General features: G+C 37.8%; 1 protein-coding gene and 1 long non-coding RNA gene across 5 annotated transcripts in view; both read left to right on the plus strand.

Annotated features, from left to right (window-relative positions):
• Positions 1–19,879, plus strand: part of TTC27 (tetratricopeptide repeat domain 27) — a 312,437-nt gene that overhangs the window by 232,220 nt on the left and 60,338 nt on the right. The gene's annotated exons all lie outside the window — the stretch shown is intronic.
• LOC143661773 (uncharacterized) lies at positions 12,293–17,177 on the plus strand. The gene is made up of 3 exons (XR_013164820.1): positions 12,293–12,440; positions 12,965–13,049; positions 16,870–17,177. It is a non-coding gene; the product is annotated as an uncharacterized LOC143661773 (long non-coding RNA).

Below are 19,879 nucleotides of genomic sequence, written 5' to 3' on the forward strand. Positions count from 1 at the left end.
AGAGAAGATGGGATGTGTGTGGGTTGGGGGAGTGCAGGGGTAGATGAATAGGGTAACTGGGCATAGTGAAAGCGGACAGGGCAATTACAGCAGGAAAGCTAAACTAGAGACAGATTGTGATGTCTTAAATGGGAGACTTAAATGTTTGGCAGATAGAGAGCCCCATTGAAGGGTTGATTTGCTTTGGCAATACTAGATGTAAGAAGCTAGGAGACTGTAGCTGTGGTCTCACAATGCAGTTGGCATTGTGGGAAGGGCAATAGGAAGAAAGGGTTTGGATGTGAGGGAAGTTGCAAAAGAGAACTTGTCAGAGCCTGATGGTCTCATTAAGTAATTTTGAATTTATTACTTAGAGAGACAAAGAAATAACAGTTACTCAAATCAGAGTCACAGTTACAAACAGATGTTATATGAGGATATATTGCAGTTTGTCATGTGGATCCAATTCAGGCAGCATGTAAGCCAAAATAATTCAGGCATTTGATGCTTCAGTTTTACAGAACTACAAGATGAAATATTGAGTCCCATAAACTTATTTTATCTTATGATCCAAATCTGAGCTATCTGTGAAGAAGGTGCTCCTATATACATTTCTTCTTTAAATATGGTAAAAAGGGAAAATAGGAAAATTGAGTTTAAAAAATTCCATCCTGTTTTTTCCAAACATATCTAAGCAATTATGTTTAATAATGTAATTTAGGTAAAATGAGAGTGGTATTTGAATGGCTTTTATGCAGACTTTCTGAATCAAAATGAGGTAAAAAAAAAAAAAAAGAGTAGAAAAGTACTGTTATTAAAAGCTGCAAAAAATCACAGAGGAGGGAAGTCTTCTTAACTCATTCCATGAGGTTAGCATTGTTCTGACAACAAAGCCAGATAAAACATCATAAGAAAAAACTACATTGCAACTTTCCTTTATGAATATAGATGTAAAAATCCTCAACAAAATACTTGCAAATCAATTCTAATAGCGTATTAAAAGCATTTTACACAATGATGAAGTGGGCTTTATCCCTGGTATGCAAGGTTGGTTCAACATAAGAAAATCAATTAATGTAATACACCGTGCTAACACAAGGGAAAAGCACGCAATCTCAAGTGATGCATAAAAGGCATTTGACAAAATCCAGCACCTTTTCATGATAAAATACTTAGAAAACTAGAAATAGAAGGCAAATTCCTCAACTTGATAAAAGGCATAGATGAAAAACCCACAGTTAATATTGTACTCAACGGTGAAAGACTGAAGGCCTTCTCCCTCGGGTTAGGGAATAAGACAAGGATGGCCCCTCTCACCACTGTTGTTCAATATTTTACTGGAAACTCCAGCCAGAGCATTTAGGCAAGAAAAATAAATAAAAGGCATCAGATTGGAAAGAAAGAAGTAAAGCTTTCTCTGTTTGCAGGTGACATGATCCTCTATTTATTAAATCCCAGAGAATCTACGATAATAATAATAGAGCTAACAGACAAATTCAGAAAAATTGTAGGCTCCAAAATTAATATTCAAAATCCATTGTGTTTCTATACACTAGCAGAAAATATTCCTAAATGGAAATTTAAAAAACAATTCCTTTTACAATAACAACTATAAAAGGATAAAATACCGAGGAGTAAATTTAACCAAGGAGGTAAAAGACTTGTATGCTGAAACTGCAAAACATTGCTGAAAGAAATTTAAAAATACCCCTAAACAAATGGCGGACATCTTGTGTTCATGGATAGGAAGACTTAATATTAAGATGTTTATTCTACCTGAAGTGATCTACAGATACAACACAATCCCTATCAAAGGTGCAGCACTGTTTCTGCAGGAATTTAAAATTCAAATGGATTTGCAAGGGACCCCAAATAGCCAAAACCATCTTGAAAAAGTAGAAGAAAGTTGAAGGTCTTGTATTTCCCAATTTCAAAATTTTTGACAAAGCCACAGTAATCAAAATAGACATACAGACTGATGGAATAGAATTGAGAGTTCAGAAATTAAACCATACATCTATGTGCCAAGTACATTTATTGGGGAATGAATAGTTTCTTCAACAAATGGTACCAGGAAAACTGAAATTCACTTGAAAAAGCATGAATCTGAACCCCTACATCACACCATATACAGAAATTCACTCTTAATAAATCAAGGATCTAAACATAAGAACTAAAACCATTAAACTCTTAGAAGAAAACGCAGAGACAACTTCATAGCCTTGGATTTGCTAGTGTTTTCTTAGATATCACACCAAAAGCACAGGCAGCAAATAAAAAGATAAATAAAATGGACTTCATCCAAATTTGAAACTTATGTACGTTAAAAGATATTATCAAGAAAGTGAAATAACAATCTACAGAATAGGAGAAAATATTTACTAACCATATATCTGTAAGGCTTTCATAGCCAGATTATATAAATAACTGCTACAACTTAACAGCAAAAAGACAAATAACCAAATTAAAAATCGGTCAAAGGGCTTGAATTTACACTTCTCTAAAGAAGAAACACAGATGACCAATAAGCATGTGAAAGTTTGCTCAACATCATTAGCCATTAAGGAAATGCAAATCCAAACCACAGTGAGATACCACTTCATACCCACTGGGATGGCTATTATTAAAAACAAACCAACCAAAACAGAAAATGCCAAGTGTTAGTCAGAATGTGGAGAATTTGGAACTTTTATATATCATTGATAGAAATGTAAAATGGTGTAGACACCATAGAAATCAGTTTCGTGGTTCTTCAGAAAGTTGAACATAGAATTACCATGTGACCCAGCAACCCCACTTCTTGCTATATATCCCAAAGATTTGAAAGCAGGGACTTGAACAGATATTTGTACTGCAATGTTTATATCAGCATTATTCACAGTGGCCAAAAGGTGGAAGCCACCCAAGTGTCCATCAACAGACAAATGGGTGAACAAAATGTGCTATATACAATAATGGACTATTATTTGTCTATAAAAAGGAATGCAGTTCTTATACATGCTAGAACATGGATGAACCTCGAAAACATCATGTTGAGTAAAATAAGCCAGACGCAATAACACAAATGTTGTATGATCTTGCGTATGCGAAATGCGTAGAATAAGCAAATTCATAAGGACGGTTAGTAGATTAGATTACCAGGGACCAAAGTGTGAGGGTGTTCTAGTTTGCTGCTGCCAGAATGTGCTACCAGAAATGGAATGGCTTTTAAAAGGGGGAATTTATTAATTTCCTAGTTTACAATTCTGAAACTGAAAATGTCCCAGTTAAAGCAAGTCTGTTAAAAAGGTCCAAATTAAGGCACCAACAAGAGATTACCTTCATTGAAGAAAAGCCAATGAAGTTCAGAGTTTCTCTCTCAACTGGAAAGGCACATGGTGAACATGGTGACATCTGCTAGCTTTCTCTCCAGGTTTCTTGTATCATGAAGTTCCCTCAGGGATGTTTTCCTTCATCAACAAGGGTCTCTGGCTGTGTGGGGTCTCGTGGTTCTCCTCAGTTTCTCGCTCTTCAAAATGCCTCCTCTTTTAAAGGATTCCAGTAAACTAATCAAGACCCACCTGGAATGGGTGGAGTCACATCTCCCTCTAATCAAAGGTTAATACCCACAATTGGGCATGTTACATCTCCATGAAGATAATCTCATCAAGAGATTCCAACCTACATTACTGAATAGGGATTAAAATGATTGCTCCCACAAGATTGGATCAGGGTAAAATGTAGCCTTTCAAACCAGCAGAGAAGGAAAGAGGGAGTTAGTGTTTAATGAATGCAGAGTTTCTTTTTGAGGTGATGAAAAGTTTAGATAGTGGACATTGGTGATGGTAGCACAATATTGTGCATGTAATTAATACCACTGAATTGTACACCTGAGTGATTAAAATGCGAAATTTTGAGTTGTGTGTATGTTACTACAATAAAGAGTTATGAGAAAGAAGTTGGAATGGGTTTTGGTAAGCTTCCATCACGTCGTACTTCCATCTTTTGCCATTGTCTCATCTAGTACTGTATTTAATGCATGTGTGGTTGTACAGTGGCCAGAGTTCTTTTTTTACAGTGTGCTAAATCTAAAAGGTGGTAAGAACCTGTCTCTTTTTTCCCAAGCCTTTCCAGATGCAATTTAACCAACATTTCCCTTTCAAGAGAAGCATGCAGGGTATTTACTGATAAAACCAAATGTGCTTGCTGCAAGTGGAGAACACCCACCTCCTTCAGGTATTGGTGGTAGGACAAATACTTAAGCCAGTGTCTCTGTGTGTCACTTGTCGTATACCAGGCGTTTATGCTCACGTGCCATGCTGTGACCTGTGGCAGTATTAGTACGAAATGTGGCAAAGTGTAGATTAGATACATGGGAAGTAGTGGCAGAGCAGTCCTGTTGTAAATAAAACCATGAAGAGTAATCTGAATTTTCTTGCGGTTTGGTCATTTATGGCCTAATTCTTCCCGTTTCTATATTATACTATTTGGTAACTTAAAAAAAAATTATGGGAACATATGTACAGCATAACATTTCCCATTTTAAACAACCTCAGGTGTGCAGCTCATTGGTGATTACATTTACAATGTTGTGCTACCATCACCATCAGCCACTACCCAAATGGTAACATTTTATAGTTTAAAATAAACCTTTTTGGTAGCAAATAACTCTAAAAAGCAAACAAACAAAAAGTGCATTTTTAATGAACAATTAAGAACTCGATTTCAATCTGTCAAGAGAGTTAATGATTGTGTAACTTGTATAAAATGTTAGTTGATGTTTATCTTCCACTTCAGGGGAAAAAATGTCTGAAAATTCTTTTTACATAAGAATTTTAAAAACTATAGAACAGTACAACAGAAACAATGAACCCTAATGTAAATTCTGTACTCCATTTAATAGCATAATTATAATAATTATGTTATAATTATTTATTATAATATGTTATACAGGTAACATGCTAATGCAAAGTGTTAATAATAAGGAACTGTGGAGTGGGGCATACATGGGAACTCTGTAAGTTCTGCTGGATTTTTTTTTTTTCTTTTTTTTTACATGGGCAGGCACTGGGGATCAAGCCTGGGTCCTTGGGCATGGCAGGCAAGCATTCTTACCTGCTGAGCCACCGTGGCCTGCCCTCTGCTTGATTTTTCTGTAAACTTACAACTGTTCTAATTTTAAAAGTTGGGTTTTGTTTATAGAATTCTTGGTTGACAGTTTTTCTCTTTTAGTAATTTAATATATCATCCCACTATCTTCTCGCCTCCATGGTTTCTGCTGAGAAATCTACGCATAGTCTTATTGGACTTACCTTGTATGTGATGGTTTGCTTTTCTCTTCCTGCTTTCAAGATTCTCTCTTTCTCTTTGAAATCTGACATTCTGATTAGTAAGTGTCTTGGAGTACATCTGTTTGGATCTATTCTGTTTGGGGTCACTGCACTTCTTGGATCTATAATTTTAAGTCTTTTATAAGAGTTGGGAAATTTTCAGTGATGATTTCCTCCATTAGTTTTTCTCCTCCTTTTCCTTTCTCTTCTCCTTCTGAAACACCCACAACATGTATATTCATGCGCTTCATGTTGTCATTCCGTTCCCTAAGTCCCTGCTCATATTTTCCATTCTTTTCACTATATTTTCTTTTTCTTGTGAGATTTCACATGTTCCGTCCCCCAGTTCACTAATCCTATCTTCTGCCTCTTGAAATCTGACAATGTAGGTTTCCATTGTTTTTTTCATCTCTTCTACTGTGCCTTTCATTCCCATAAGTTCTGTGATTTATTTTTCAGACTTTTGATTTCTTCTTTTTGTTCATTCTTTGCCTTTTTTATATCCTCCCTCCATTCATTGATTTGATTTTTGATGAGGTTTTCCATGTCTGGTCGAACATTCTGGATTAATTGTTTCAACTCCTGTATGTCATTTGAATTGTTGGTTTGTTCCTTTGACTGGGCCATATCTTCAGTTTTCCTAGTATGATTCACAATTTTTTGCTGGTGTCTAGCCATTTAATTAATTAGTTAATTCTGGAGATTGTTTCCACTTCTTTTACCTAGGATTTTCTTGCTGGATGACTTTGTTGTCTGTCTGTTCTTTGACATTCAGTTCAGCTTTTTCTGGCTTCTAGCATAGGTTTTGTTTAGCAGAGGAGAATTTTTCAGTTGTTGTTTTCTTGTTTCTTGCCCTGCCTGTATAGTACCTTTTCCCCTCCACCCTTAGGAGGGTCTACTTAGGTATGGTAGACCCAAGCCAGATTTTCCCAGACCAAACTGGCCTCCTAACAGGAGGAAAAAGTCACCTGTATCAGTTTTCCCTGAGGGTGAGACCCAGCAGGTTGAAAGACTTTCCTATGAAGTCTCTGGACCCTGTGTTTTTCCCATCCTGCTCAGTATGTGGCAGTTGTCTGCCTGTGGGTCCCACCACCATAGCATGATGAGGTATCTTTAACTTCAGCAGACTCTCCCTGATGGGATGTTGTTGAGACAGAGGAGAGGTTGTAGTCTGGGTTTAATAGCTTCCCTTTTCCAGGTCCTGGGGTCTGAATTCCTTGAGGGAGGGATTCCACCTGAGTTGGGCTTCACCCCTCCCCTGGGGAAGGCACAGGCTCCAGCCAGACCCTCAAATAAGCTTGTTTCTGCCTATGCCTGGGCAGTTGCAGCCTGAGAAGTCCTGCCGCTGTATCCAAAGGCAGTAAAGCCTTTGTAGAAACACAGTCACAAAAAAGAAAGAGAAAAATCCTTCTCAGAGCAGGGCCCCTGTTCCTCGGATATGTCAATCAAGAGCTTAAGCTGGTATGTTGCTTTGTGTACCTTCAGATTCTATGTCTCCCCTCCTTTCCTTCATGGGCCAGACCCTTTCGATTATTATATACTATCTGACCCCAGAAAACCTCTTTGTTTTTCCTTTTTCCGTCAACCCTGCCTGCTCAGTGCTGGGACAAAAATCAGTGACCTCTGCTTTGATGAGGTTCAGCTGAGTTTGGGGCCTGTTTTAATAGTCAGAATTTGTGAATGAATTCCACAATTGGAGCTTGGTTGAGCTCAGCCCCTGCTGCTGGTAAAGTCCCTTTCCTTTCCCCTCCAGGGAGTAGCCTGTGGGGGAGGGGCGCCGGCCACCATGGCTTGGGGACCTCACAGTTCTGGATGGGCTCACAGCTCATCCAGACTGGTGTACATTGTGTGTCTGGTCACTGACATGGTCCTAGCAGTTGTTCTGTACTGTTCCTGGTAGCTGTTCTGGAGGACAAACTAAATCCCACACCTTGCTTAGACACCGTCTTGGCACTCACCTTAAAAAAAAAGGAAATTAATTGTGAAATATGACATATATACAAAAAAGTGGTAAATTTCAACAAGTAGTTATAGAACTAATTTCAAAGTTTGGTAAGGGTTACAGTTCCACAATTTCAGGTTTTTCCTTCTAGCTGCTCCAAGACCCTGGAGGCAAAAGAAGTATCAATGTAATTATTCAGCAGTCATATTCATTTGTTAAATCCTATCTTCTCTATTATAACTCTTCCTTCTCGTTTGATCCTTCTTCCAGTCTTTAAGGGTATTTAGGCTATGCCCATTCTAACTTTTTCATGTTGGAAAGTGCTGTTGATAATATGAGATAGGGGGATGGAACTGATTGATGTTCTCGGAGAAGCTGGGCCCTCTGGGTTTCAGGACTTATCTGGCCTAGGAACCATCTGGAGGTTGAAAGTAAACATAGTATGTGAAACTTTTGTAGAATCTCAGATAGAGCCCTAGGTGTTCTTTTGGGTTAACAAAAATGGTGTTGGTTGGGATTTGGTAAACTGTGATAATTATCAATATGTAGCTGAAGCTTGCATAAAAGTAGCCTCCAGAATTGCCTCTTAACTCTATTTGAATTCCCTTAGTTACTGATAACCTTATTTTGTTGTATTTCTTTTCCCCCTTTTGATCAGGAAGGCATTGTTGATCCCACGGTGTTAGGGCCAGACTCATCCTTGGGTGTCATGTTGTCAGGGAAGCTTGTACCCCTGAATGTCATGTTCCACATTGGGGGAGAGTAATGATTTTCCTTGCAGAATTGGGCTTAGAGAGAGGGCACATCTGAGTTAAAAAAGAGGTTTTGTGGAAGTAATTCTTAGGCAAAACAATAGGTGGAATTAGCTTCTCCACTGCAGAAATAAGCTTCACAGGAGCAAGCCTTAAGATCAAGGGCTTGGTCTATTGAGTTGAGAGTCCCTAATGTTTGGAAAGTATCAGAAGTTTCCCCAGTGGTAAAATATATATATGTACGCCCCAATTTTCTTACAAGTATTTTCTGAGGCCATATAATATTAGTTCTTTACTTTCTTTGCTTATTTTGTACCACATAATATCTCCCAGGTTCATTTACCTCGTCACATGTTTCACGACTTTGTTCCTTTCTCTAACTGCACAGTATTCCATCATATGTATACACCACTTCATCGTGCTACTTCTCAGTCAGTATGTAACAGCCAGTATGTTGTTACCTACAGTCAATAGGTAACAGCCGCCTCCATTCATTGGGCATCATGTATAAGGTCTAAAGTAAAAGATTCACGGCTCACATTAGCCTCACATAGTTGTACAATCATCAGCACTCTCAATTTTAGATAATTTTCATTGTTCCAAAGAGAAAAATAACCAATAAATGCACTTTTACTAAATAGAAAATCCAAACCTTCCCTTAACTCTTGTCCTTCCTCCTCAATAATTTATCCTAGTATCGTAGAACTGTTGATATCTTCCTGTTAAACACAGACCATTGCATGCAATAGTAGTTTTCCCCCATACCCCTCTATTATTGACTCTCTATACAAAATTCATACCTTTGAAGTAGTTCATGCACGAACTACTGTATTTGTGTTCCTAATCGGTGGGATACATGCTGTGTACAACCCCTCTCATCATGTTAAACTTCAATATGGCAGTATAGCTTGTAAATCCACTAATGAACTGCTTTCACTTATATCCATTCCCTTACATTTATGTTCAACCTCATTAGCTAACCATTCATCCATCTCCAGCCACTGTGTATCTCCAGGTCCCCTATATTCTATATTATAAGCCTCTGAGTTTACCTTTACCAAGGTTATAATAGTGAAATCGTATAGTATCTATCCTTTTGTGTCTGGCTTATTCATTCAGCATTATGTGTTCAAGGTTCATCTATGTTGTCATATGCTTTAGGACCTCATTTCATCTTACTGCTGCATAACATTGCAGTGTATGTATATACTACATTTTGTTTATCCACTTTTCTGTTGATGGGCACTTGGATTGTTTCCATCTTTTGGCAATTGTGAATAATCCTGCTATGAACATTGATGTGCAAATGTCTGTTTGTGTCACTGCTTTCAGTTCTTCTGGGTACATACCGAGTAGTGGTATTGCTGGGTCATGGAGCAACTCAATATTTAGTTTTCTAAGGTACTGTCAGACTGTCTTCCATAGTGGTAGTACCATTATACATTCTCACCAGCAGTGCATAAGTATTCCAATTTTTCCATGTTTTTTCCAACATTTGCTAAGTTCCCTGTTTGTTTAATAACAGCTAGTCTTATAAGTGTAAGGTGATATCTCATCGTAGTCTTGATTTGCCTATCCCTTATAGCTAATGAAAATAAGCATCTATTCACGTGCTTTTTGAATTTTTGTTTTATTTTTAATTTCTTTCTTCACGTGCTTTTTAGCCATCGGTGTTTGCTCTTCAGAAAGATGTCTATTGATTTCTTTAGCCCATTTTATAATTGGGTTGTTTATTCTTTTGCTGTTGAGTTGTATAATTTCTTTATGTATATAGGATATCAGACCTTTATCTGATATATGATTTCCAAATATTTTCTTCCATTGAGTTGGCTGCCTCTTCACCATTTTGACAAAGTCCTTTGAGGCACAGAAGCTTTTGATTTTGAGGAGCTCTCGTCTATCTGTTTTCTTTCATTGCTTATGCATTGGTGTAACATTTATGAAGCTACTTCCTATTACTAGGTCTTGAAGATGTTTTCCTTTATTTTCTTCTAGGAATTTTATGGTACAGGTTCTTCTATTTAAGTCTTTGATCCACTTTGAGTTAATTTTATACTGAAAGGTAAGGGTCCTCTTTCATTCTTTTGGCTATCGCATTCCCATTTATTGAAAAGACTATTCTGTCCAAAGTTAGCTGATTTGGGGACCTTGTCAAAGATCAACTGACCATTGATTTGATGGACTATCTTCAAACTCTCGATCAAGTCCACTGTCCAGTACTTCTATATGTGCCAGTGCCATGATTTTTTTGATCACTGTGGCTGTGTAATAATCTTTGAAATCTGGGATTGTTAGTCCTGCCACTTTGCTCTACTTTTTAGGAATATATTTAGCTATTTGAGGTGTCTCTCCCTGCCAAATGAATTTGGTAACTAGCTTTTCTTTTGATTGGTACTGCATTGATTTTGTAGATCATTTGGGGTAGAATTGACATCTTAACTACATTTAACCTTCCTATCCATGAACAGGGATTATCTTGCCACCTATTCAAATCTTTGATTTCTTTTAGCAATGTTTTCTAGTTTTATGTGTACAAGTCCTTAACAGCTCTGATTAAGTTTATTCCTAGATACTTGATTATTTTGGTTGCTATATTGAATGGAATTTTTTCCTTAATTGTCTCCTCAGTTAGATCATTGCTTACATGTAGAAACATTACTGATTTTTGCACATTAATCTTGTATCTCACCACTGTGCTGAATTTGTTTATTAACTCAAGAAGTTTTGTCATAAATTTCTACATATTTTCCTAGTATCATCATCTGCAAATAATGAAAGTTTTACTTCTTCCTTTCTAATTTGGGTGCCTTTTGTTTTTCTTGCATGATTGCTTTAGCTAGAACTTCTAGAACAATGTTGAGTAGTAGTGGGGACAGAGGGCATCCTTGTCTCATTCCAGATATTAGGGGGAAGACTTTCAGACTTTTGGATATGCCTTGCATGAAACATCATTTTCTATCCTTTCATTTTCAATCTATTTGTATCCTTGGGTCTAAGATAAGTCTCCTGTAAGCAGCGTAGAAATGGATCATATTCTTAATCCATTGTGCCATCAGTGTCTTTTTATTGGTTAGTTTAGTCCATTAACATTCAAAATTATTACTGTAAAGATTTCTTGACTCTACCATCTTATCCTTTGTTTTTTATTTGTCCGATCTGTATATTCTTTTCCCGCTTTCTCTTTTTATCCTTTAAGCTACACTGCTGGTATGCTTCAATTCTGTGCCCTCCTCCAGATCTCCCTCTCCTGCCTTTTTTTTTTCAGCCAACAGAATTCCCTTTTACTATTTCTTGTAGGGGCTGGTCTCTTGTTGACAGAGTCTCTCAGCCTTTGTCTCTCTATGAAAATTTCAATCTCTCTCACACTTTTGAAAGATAACTGGCTGAATAAAGAATTCTTGGCTAGAAGTCTTTCCCTTTCAGGATCTTAATTATATCATAACACTGCCTTCTCGCCTCCATGGTGCCTGTTGAGGAGTCCAAACTCAGTCTTATGTGGTTTCCCTTGTATGTGGCGAGTTCTTTTTCTCTTGCCACTTTCGGGACTTTCTGCTTCTCCTCAACACTTGACACAGACTGATTAGGATGTTTTGGAGTAGGCCTATTTGGATTTATTCCATTTGGGGTTCTTTCAGCTTCTTTGATTTGCTTATTTGATTCTTTTAAGGGTTGGGAAGTTTCCCCCCTTATCTACTTAACTAATCTTTCTAGTCTTTTACTCTTCTCTTTTCCTTCTGGAACATCGATCATTCTTCTATGTGTGTGCTTTGTGTTGTCCATCATTTCCCTGAGATCCAATTCAAATTTTTCCATCTTTTTTGCCATTTATTCTTTAGTGCATTCAAGTTGAATTATCCTGTCCTCTGATTCACTTATTCTTACTTCTGCCTCTTAAAATGTGCTGTTATGTTTCTCGAGTATATTTTTAATTCGGTCTACAGTATCTTTCAGTTCTGTTGTATCTGCTGTTTTTCTGTTTATTCTTTCAAATTCGTTATGCTCTTCTAGTGTCTTCTTGATACCCTTTATGTTATTAGCCAACCCATTGAATTTATTTAGGAGATTTGTGTGAACATCTTTCATTAGTTCTTCCAAAGTCTGTGTCTGCAGTTTTTTAATTTGCTCATTTGACTGGGCCGTATCTGCCTGCATCTTTGTATGCTTTATGATTTTTTGTTGGCTTTGAGGCATTTGATTGCCTTACTTTGAATGTTGATTTCCTTCAGTCTTCTAAGGTTTGTATTTGCTTTGAAGGCCTCCGTTTGTACTTGTTTCTTCAGTAATTCCCCACCAAACCAAGGCCTGGCTCTCATGCAGGGGATTCAACTGTACTTGAGGATCTGTTTGAAGCTAGACAGTTTGCCAGACTGCACTTTCTGTTGCTTCCCAGCAGATGGTGCTCTTGGGCCTCCTCTTCTCCACAGGCCTGACTCCCCGACTGTGGCCGCCAGCAGCTGGGTGAGCAGGATGGGGCAGTGTGGGGCTTGGTGTGGCAGCTTGGAGGCATGGGGCACAGCATGTGTGCAGGGCACGGAGGCATGGGGGATTCAGTGTGGGGGGACGTGGTGTGGGGTGTGGGGTGCAGCATGAGGCATGGCTTGCTTCCTCACCCCCACCTCCCTGTCTGAGCACTCCTGAGGGCTCCAGGCCTCCATATGGAAAGGGGAGTGGTAGGCCCTGTGCATTAGCTGGAGGGTCTCCTGAGCAGGGAAAAGAAGTTTACTTGCTTCTGGGTTTCCCAGGGGAGCTCTGGGCTGTGGAGCTGAGGGAGCTGATAGCCTAAGCTAGCTGTGGGACAGGCACGTTCTTGGGCATGGCCTCTTGTCCCCATTGGATTCCCAACAGAGCCCACTCACCCTGTTCTCTGTGTCCGAGTTCCTTAGCTTTTTCATCCAGGACCTTCCTGTATAATGTAGAAGACCCTCTCAGGTCACTTGCACCCTGGAACTACTGTCCCATTTGTTTTTCTGTCACTTCTCTAGTTGTTCCTTGGAGCATAGGTGAACTCAGCCTGTCCTGTCCCACCATCTTCGCAGAAGTCACTGCTGACCTTCAGAAACATCTCAGGTTAATGAGATTGAAGAGTGAATGGCAGATGAGTAAATGAATGTGATATCCATAGAGAGGGCATTTTTAGCGTGTAGTAGAAAGATGAAAATTAAAATGTGGAGTATGGTACTTAGAGGGAGCAGAAGAGTCAAGTAAAACTTTTCAAAACTCTGGAGACCTTCATTGAAGGCAGAAAAACAAAGCCCCCAGTGCCGTAAGGAGAGAGAGAATATTTTAAAGAGAGAGGGAAAGAATGCTTAAGGAAATGTCACTCCAGGGAAAAGTTGAATAAGGAGAAGAGATGAAGTTATTAACTTTGGCAATGGAAGGTATTATTTCTAATGAGGCTGGAAGAAAGATGAGAGTATTAATATTATTGTAATAATTTCTTTTTATGAATCATCTACTGTATACTAAGATAGAATATGTGTGAACTCTTTGTAAACCATTTTGAGGTATTGAGGGTGATACAAAAAAATTGTGTTAAGACCCAAGCTGAATGGAGAAGTGAGTGTTGGTAGTAGACCAGGAGCTGTGGTTAGAATTTGGATAGTAGGGAAAATTGGGAACAGTATTCCGGAAAGGAGACTAGCAGATGGAAAAATCAACCATGTAGAAAGCAAAGGTTTCAACTGGTAACTAGAGTTTGCTGTTTATTTTTCATTCAGTTATTATGATAATAGCAGCTAGTGTTGAGTATTTACCATGTGCCAGGTATTGTTGTAAACATTTTGCATGTGTTTTTAATCTTCAGTATAATCAGCGAGGTGTTTGTTCTTATTACCCTCTTCTCACAGATGAGAATGTAGAGAGGTTAAGTAATTTTTAGCACCAGATCCCACGTTTCTGAGAAGAGTAACTGGGATTTGACGGGGGCTTACTGGTTTCTGATCTCTTGCTCTGAACCTCTTCATTATTTTTCCTCTCAAGAAAATTGTTTTATATTAGGAAGTAATGGCAGAACTGATTGAAGTCAAATTTTGGAAAACCTTGCATACCAGACAGTCAAATTCAAACTTTTTTATTCCCTAATGAAGGTCCATGAGAGCTTTTATCAAGAGCAAAGTGAAGTTATAATATTTATGTTTTGAAAGATCCAGGACAGGGCAATGAGCGTGCCTCAGAGAGGCCAGGGAGTTTTAGAGGAACCGAGGCAGCCTTTCCCAGACTATCATATGCACATGTTTAGACTTACAGGATCTAATTCTCTGTGATTTTCATTATCCTGGGGTCTTGTACAATGCTTTTCTTGATTTGTAGGAGTTAACTTTCCCTTATATTTTAGTTTTTTGAAAGAAGAAAATTTTTTAAATTTGAAGTGGAGTCGTACATTTCCTTTTGTAAATTTGTTATTAGTTATGGTGGGAAAACCCAAGGAGGTTGGAGCTTACATTCCTATGGAGAAGACAGGATGAACATATGTCAATAATATGTAGGAGGAAAAGATTCCTTCTTTTTTGTTTTCCTCTCTCATATTGGTAAGCGGTAACAAATGAAACTCTTTAGGTTTAACTTGTGTGACTGCCAAGGAACGAAAGCTCGGTGCTAACATCTGGGCTATAGCTGAGATTGAGGTGTGGTAGAAGGCTTTGCTGCTATCCATTGGATTCTAAATTCCTAGAATCCCAAGGCACATGACATAGTAAATCACTTCACCTTTCTGTGCTTTGATTTCCTCATTTGCAAAATGGGGGTTATAATCTTACCTCAATTTGTAGTTGAGAAAATTAGAGCCAATAATGTAGTCTCTAATATTTCTTAGTCCATAGTAAGTTCTCAGTAATGGATATAATATAGTGATTATTTTTTATGCTGCCTGTTACACTATTGTAGGAATAATGGTAGAGAACCATTGTTACCTTTTCCGTAGCCCAAAATAGGCAGATCAGGGGAGTCACACATGCAGATGCCACGTAAATACCCATATTACCCCAAATTGTAAATTTTCTGGAAAGGGTTGGTAAATAATAAGAACCAGTGAAAACTAAATCTAGCATAAGAATAAGAGAAGGACATTAAATAATTAATAGCCTATCAAGTAAAAGAAAAAGTATGTATCAATTATGATTAATCCTTTGTTTAAAGGAAGAATCTGAAATGGAGGAAACGGATCTTCCATTTCAGCAGAGATAGAGAAGCTGGCATGTAAAGACTTGTATTTCCTTTGGGAAGAGTTAGAACTTAAAAAATAAGAAATTCGGTCACAGAAGAGTTGATGGTGTACTGTTTGTCTTTTTTTTAAATACAAGTACCTAGCATCACTTTAGGAAAAGCTGCTCCCACAAAGTGTTGTGACAGCACTCTTTGATTTGACTTGGGTCATTTCCTGTCTGTTGAGACTGCATTCTACAGGCACATTTGTATTTAGGGTCCAGGAAATGAGGTAGAGATTTAGAAAGGAGAGGAGGAGAGTACAAGTTGGTGTTAGGATTAGACATAGTATTTTTATTTTTACTTTATTATTATATGTGGCATCAGAACAGTTGATCCTGTAAGAGAAATCAGCAGAGTGTGGAGCTACTGTTTATTTACCCTGTAGGAACTTTGAGTTGGAAGGAAATGTGGAATAGTGGTCTCATAATTTAAAAAAGAAAATTCTGGCATATAAGCGTATGGTGCCTATTGTAAATGTACTTTAAGTACCCTTGTAAAAATTCACTTTTTAATTGTAAAAGTAATCTGTGCCCATTGTCCCATGTTACTTAATCTTTGTTAGTCTTCAGAGTAGCAAAATATTTAATTTCTGTTTTAATATTAGTTTTCAGGGTTTAATAGTATTGCAGTCACTTTCTTTATTGTACGTGTTACACACTTGGAACCATTAACCATTTTGCGGCTTTAGGCAAATTATTTTCTTTCTAGGTCTCATTATCTTCTTGGCCTCTTTTTCACTGATCTCTAAGTTTCTAGCTCTTTTCAAACCTGCTAATTCTAAATAAATTTTAAATTTTCATCATCAGTGTACTTCTTTTGTCATTAGGTGGCACTAGTGTACCTTTGAACCCTGTCACCACTTGGATTTCCAGAATTGGGGGAATCTAAAGGAGCCTTGGAATTTTAGCCTAATCAAACCTCATCTTTTAACAATTGGGGAACTTCAACTCAGAGACTAAGGCACATGGCCAGGGTCATACAATTACTTAGAACTTCTTGAATCCCAGCCATCTGTCTTTTGTCTTCATTACACTGTTTTCCTACTTGGTTTTTAAAGAAAATTCAAAGAATGACCATGTTGTCAACCATTCAAATAAAAATAACTTGAAACCACTCTTTAAGACAGACATCACATTCAAAATCAATAGTTGGCATGTTTCTGCGTTTCTCCTTCAGACTGTCAGCTTCCAAAGGTCATTCATTGCCTTACCTATAGCTAACCTGCCCTCAGGGTTTGTCCTAGAAATAAGCTCTACAGGAATCTCAACCAGAGCCTCTTTCAGGTGATTATTTAGCTCCATTCTTGCCCATTCCCCCTGATAAGTTGTTTTCTTTCAGCAGTTGCTTGCAGCTAAATATGGTCATCCACAACTTTGTTTCATCTTTGTCCACTGCCTAATCCAGGCAAGAGAGCCTCTGGGGGAAAGGTAGATGTGCTTCTGGTTCTTCAAAAACTGATCTCCCACAGGGGTTTTCCCAGCACATGTGAACTGTACTGTTATTCCCTCTCTTTTTTATCTGTAACAAAGATGTATTACCATAAATCATGGCTGTGGGCAGGCAGAATAGTGTATCGGGAAGCAGTGTGGTTGAGTGGAGAAGGCATGGCTTTGGAGTCACCCCTACTGGGTTGAATCTCTCTCCTCTCTCTCTGACTGACTGTGACCCTTCCTTCTCTCCCCAGCAAGGGTTCTGTTACCTCCCTGCAGGATTGTTGTGAGCAATAAATGAGGTAATGTATGAAAAATTCGTGGATTGTGTTTTTGTTTTTATTTTTGTTTCTAGCAGCATGGCTGCTTGGGGAGATACTTGGAAGAATTATGTAGTAATATTCAAAAGAAGATGGGGAAGATTTGCTTTGACTTGGAGCTGGAAATCAGTCAGACCCCTAAGGACTTACTTGTACTGTAAGGGCTCAGATTTTATATTTATTGTGTCTTCTCTCCAGCACCCTGCATACTCAATACATGTTTATAGAATTAAGGAAGTGGAAATGCCTTTTGTATTCCAGAATGTGGTTGTCTGTTGTGGATGTACATTATAGCTTGAAACTGTGTATGTTATGTGATTAAGTAGAGTTGTTTTGTTCATCTAAGATAAAGAATTAGATGTGAAGTTTGGCACGGGTAAACTTAGTTCATATTGGGGTCTTTAATAATATTTGTTGAGCCCCTGTAGATAGGAAAGCTTACACTAATCACTGGCTATTCCTTGTTAGGACTATTACTTTTAGTTTTATTGTTCGATGGAGTGAATAGATGAGAAATGGTGCTTTATCTCATTCACCCAGAAACTACATGCAAATCTCTCTATTTATAGTCAGGTTTTTTTTCTAAAGCCCTTATTTGAGATTCTTAAGGTGTGAAATGCTGATCCATGATGGTAGATGCTCGTTAAGTCCTAATTATTATTGTTGCTGTTGTGTGAGCAAAGCAGGAGTGAGTGTGGGGCCTATTTGTGAAAGATGGCAGCCCAGAGGAAGCAGCTCTGTATTAGAGAAAGTATCGCTGATCTACGTCAGTTTCAGAGAAATAACGTAGAACTGTGCTGTCCAGTATGATTGCCACACACTACATGTGGCAATTGAGCACCAAAATGTGGCTGGTTAAAACTGTGATATGCTATAAGTGTAGAACCACCCAGAATTTCAAACTTGGTATGAAAAAACAGATATAAAATAATCACATTAATAACTTTGCATATAATAACATTTTGGATATATTGGGTTCAATAAAACGTTTTATTAAAATTAATTTTGCTGATTTCTTTTTAAAAGGTGCCTGCTAAGAAAATGTAATGAAGCTTGTATTGTATTTCTGTCCAATAGCACTAGATTAGAAGATACTGGAGGTCTTTGGTACTGAGCTATGTACAACTTTGTTTTAGGGAATCAAGTGGGAGGTTTTTTGAGTTTCTCTTTATTTTGATTTTCTGAGGAAAATGGCCATTCCTTAACCAAGATGCCATCACTCTTGGTAATACTAGTGAATAACAGTGAGCACAGTATGTGTGGTTTAGTGATTTAGCACACCATAAGCAATTAGAGGATCCTAGAGTTTAAAGAAAAAGATCCTTTACCTGATCTCAAAGAATAGAGTATTTGCAAAGATCTTTACCGGTTATAATGATATGTTTTCCATAGATGAAACTCTACTAGCAGTTTATGGTCCTAGAATTTTCCTTCCAAGGCAAATTATTAAAATAACAACAAAATAACCAGAAGTAAAAAGAAACAAGAACCATACACTGTATATTGAATTAGGTCATCTGCCTGATTTTCATTAAATTTGTTTTGGTTTCAAGACACTGATTACAAAACATTAACTTGTTATAAAAACTTGACGTTAAATAGTGATCTCATCACCATCCTGTTTGAGAGCTGTAAGATAATTACTGATTTTGGACATGTGTACCCTTTATAAATCTTATTTTCTGGTAGATTGAAAAAAAAATTACTTGTTCACATGTGAATTTAAAAACGCTGATTTTTGTAATAGCATGTGGGAAATAGTATTATGGAAACTTCGTTCTTTGCTGATAAAGAAAGCACGTCAGGCACGTGGATTTTGAGAACTTTGAGGGCAATTCTCATTGTTCTGATGTGTAAACTTGCTGCCATCATTCTTTGGTTCTAAGATGCCATCAGTTCTAAGAGAGATCTTTATTTTAAGTATTGCTTCAGATAGAAAAAAAATTCTGCCAAAACAGGATTCTGTCAAACGATTGGTTTTTAAGATGCATCTCTGTTTCAGAGATATTAAGTGGTGGAAAAAGTACACCTTAGAATTGATGAAATACACAGATTTTTAACTTTCAACTTGTTTGGGAGTTAGAGAGCCTGTTTTATATATTCTAAATTAGTATCAGATAGATCCAGAATGTATCATGTTTAATGAGTGTGTGGTTTGGCACATTAAAGCTGTTTTTATTTGAATCTATAAATATCCAGACAAAAGCAAAGTAGTGAGTTAATTTTTGAGTTGCTGGAAGTTCCTTGATTTGGAAAAGTGAACTTCTAGTTTTTAGTTTCAACTTAGTACCTCTGCAGCTCCCACCTCCCACCATGTGCTCCCTCCCCCCACCATCCCCTTTCAGGCTGTACCTTCCACAAAATCTGTTCTCCATAAAGCAGTTGATAGCAGTTATTTATAGCCTCCAGTGAATTCAAGGCAAAAGGTTAAGTTGTCCAAGGATATCTGCATTCTAAGCCTTATCTCTAATTATTAGCTAAAAATCTCTGTCAGCTTAAAGACTTTTCAGGCCTCAGCTAGCCATGTGGGACAGTGTGGGAATGGCTAGGAAAGAAAGAGGGAGGCAGCCTTCTACTCCGCCTCTACAGAGGGCTGTGGGCGGGTAACAGAGCACCTCCTTTCCTTTCCCACCCTAAAGTGTTCACTAAATTTATCAGCTGGCTCCCTGCCTGTGCAGTGGAAATGAGTAAGAAAGTAGACTTCATTCCATGCATGGTTTTCAGACTATGTCTGGAAAAAAAACAAACTTGATTTGTAAATAGCTGTATTTCTGACTAATTTCATTGAATTTTTATCAGTTTTATCTTCCTTTTGATCGAGGCCATTGAATTTTAAGGAAACCCTGTGAAGTAAAAAATTCTTTGTAAAGTGAATAGCCACTTCCTAATTTACCTGTTTTCTAAAACTTAGTCATTACCAATCTTATTGACTCAAGTCAGGCTA

Source organism: Tamandua tetradactyla, chromosome 17 (assembly GCF_023851605.1).
Source record: "Tamandua tetradactyla isolate mTamTet1 chromosome 17, mTamTet1.pri, whole genome shotgun sequence".
Classification (NCBI taxonomy): Eukaryota; Metazoa; Chordata; class Mammalia; order Pilosa; family Myrmecophagidae; genus Tamandua; species Tamandua tetradactyla.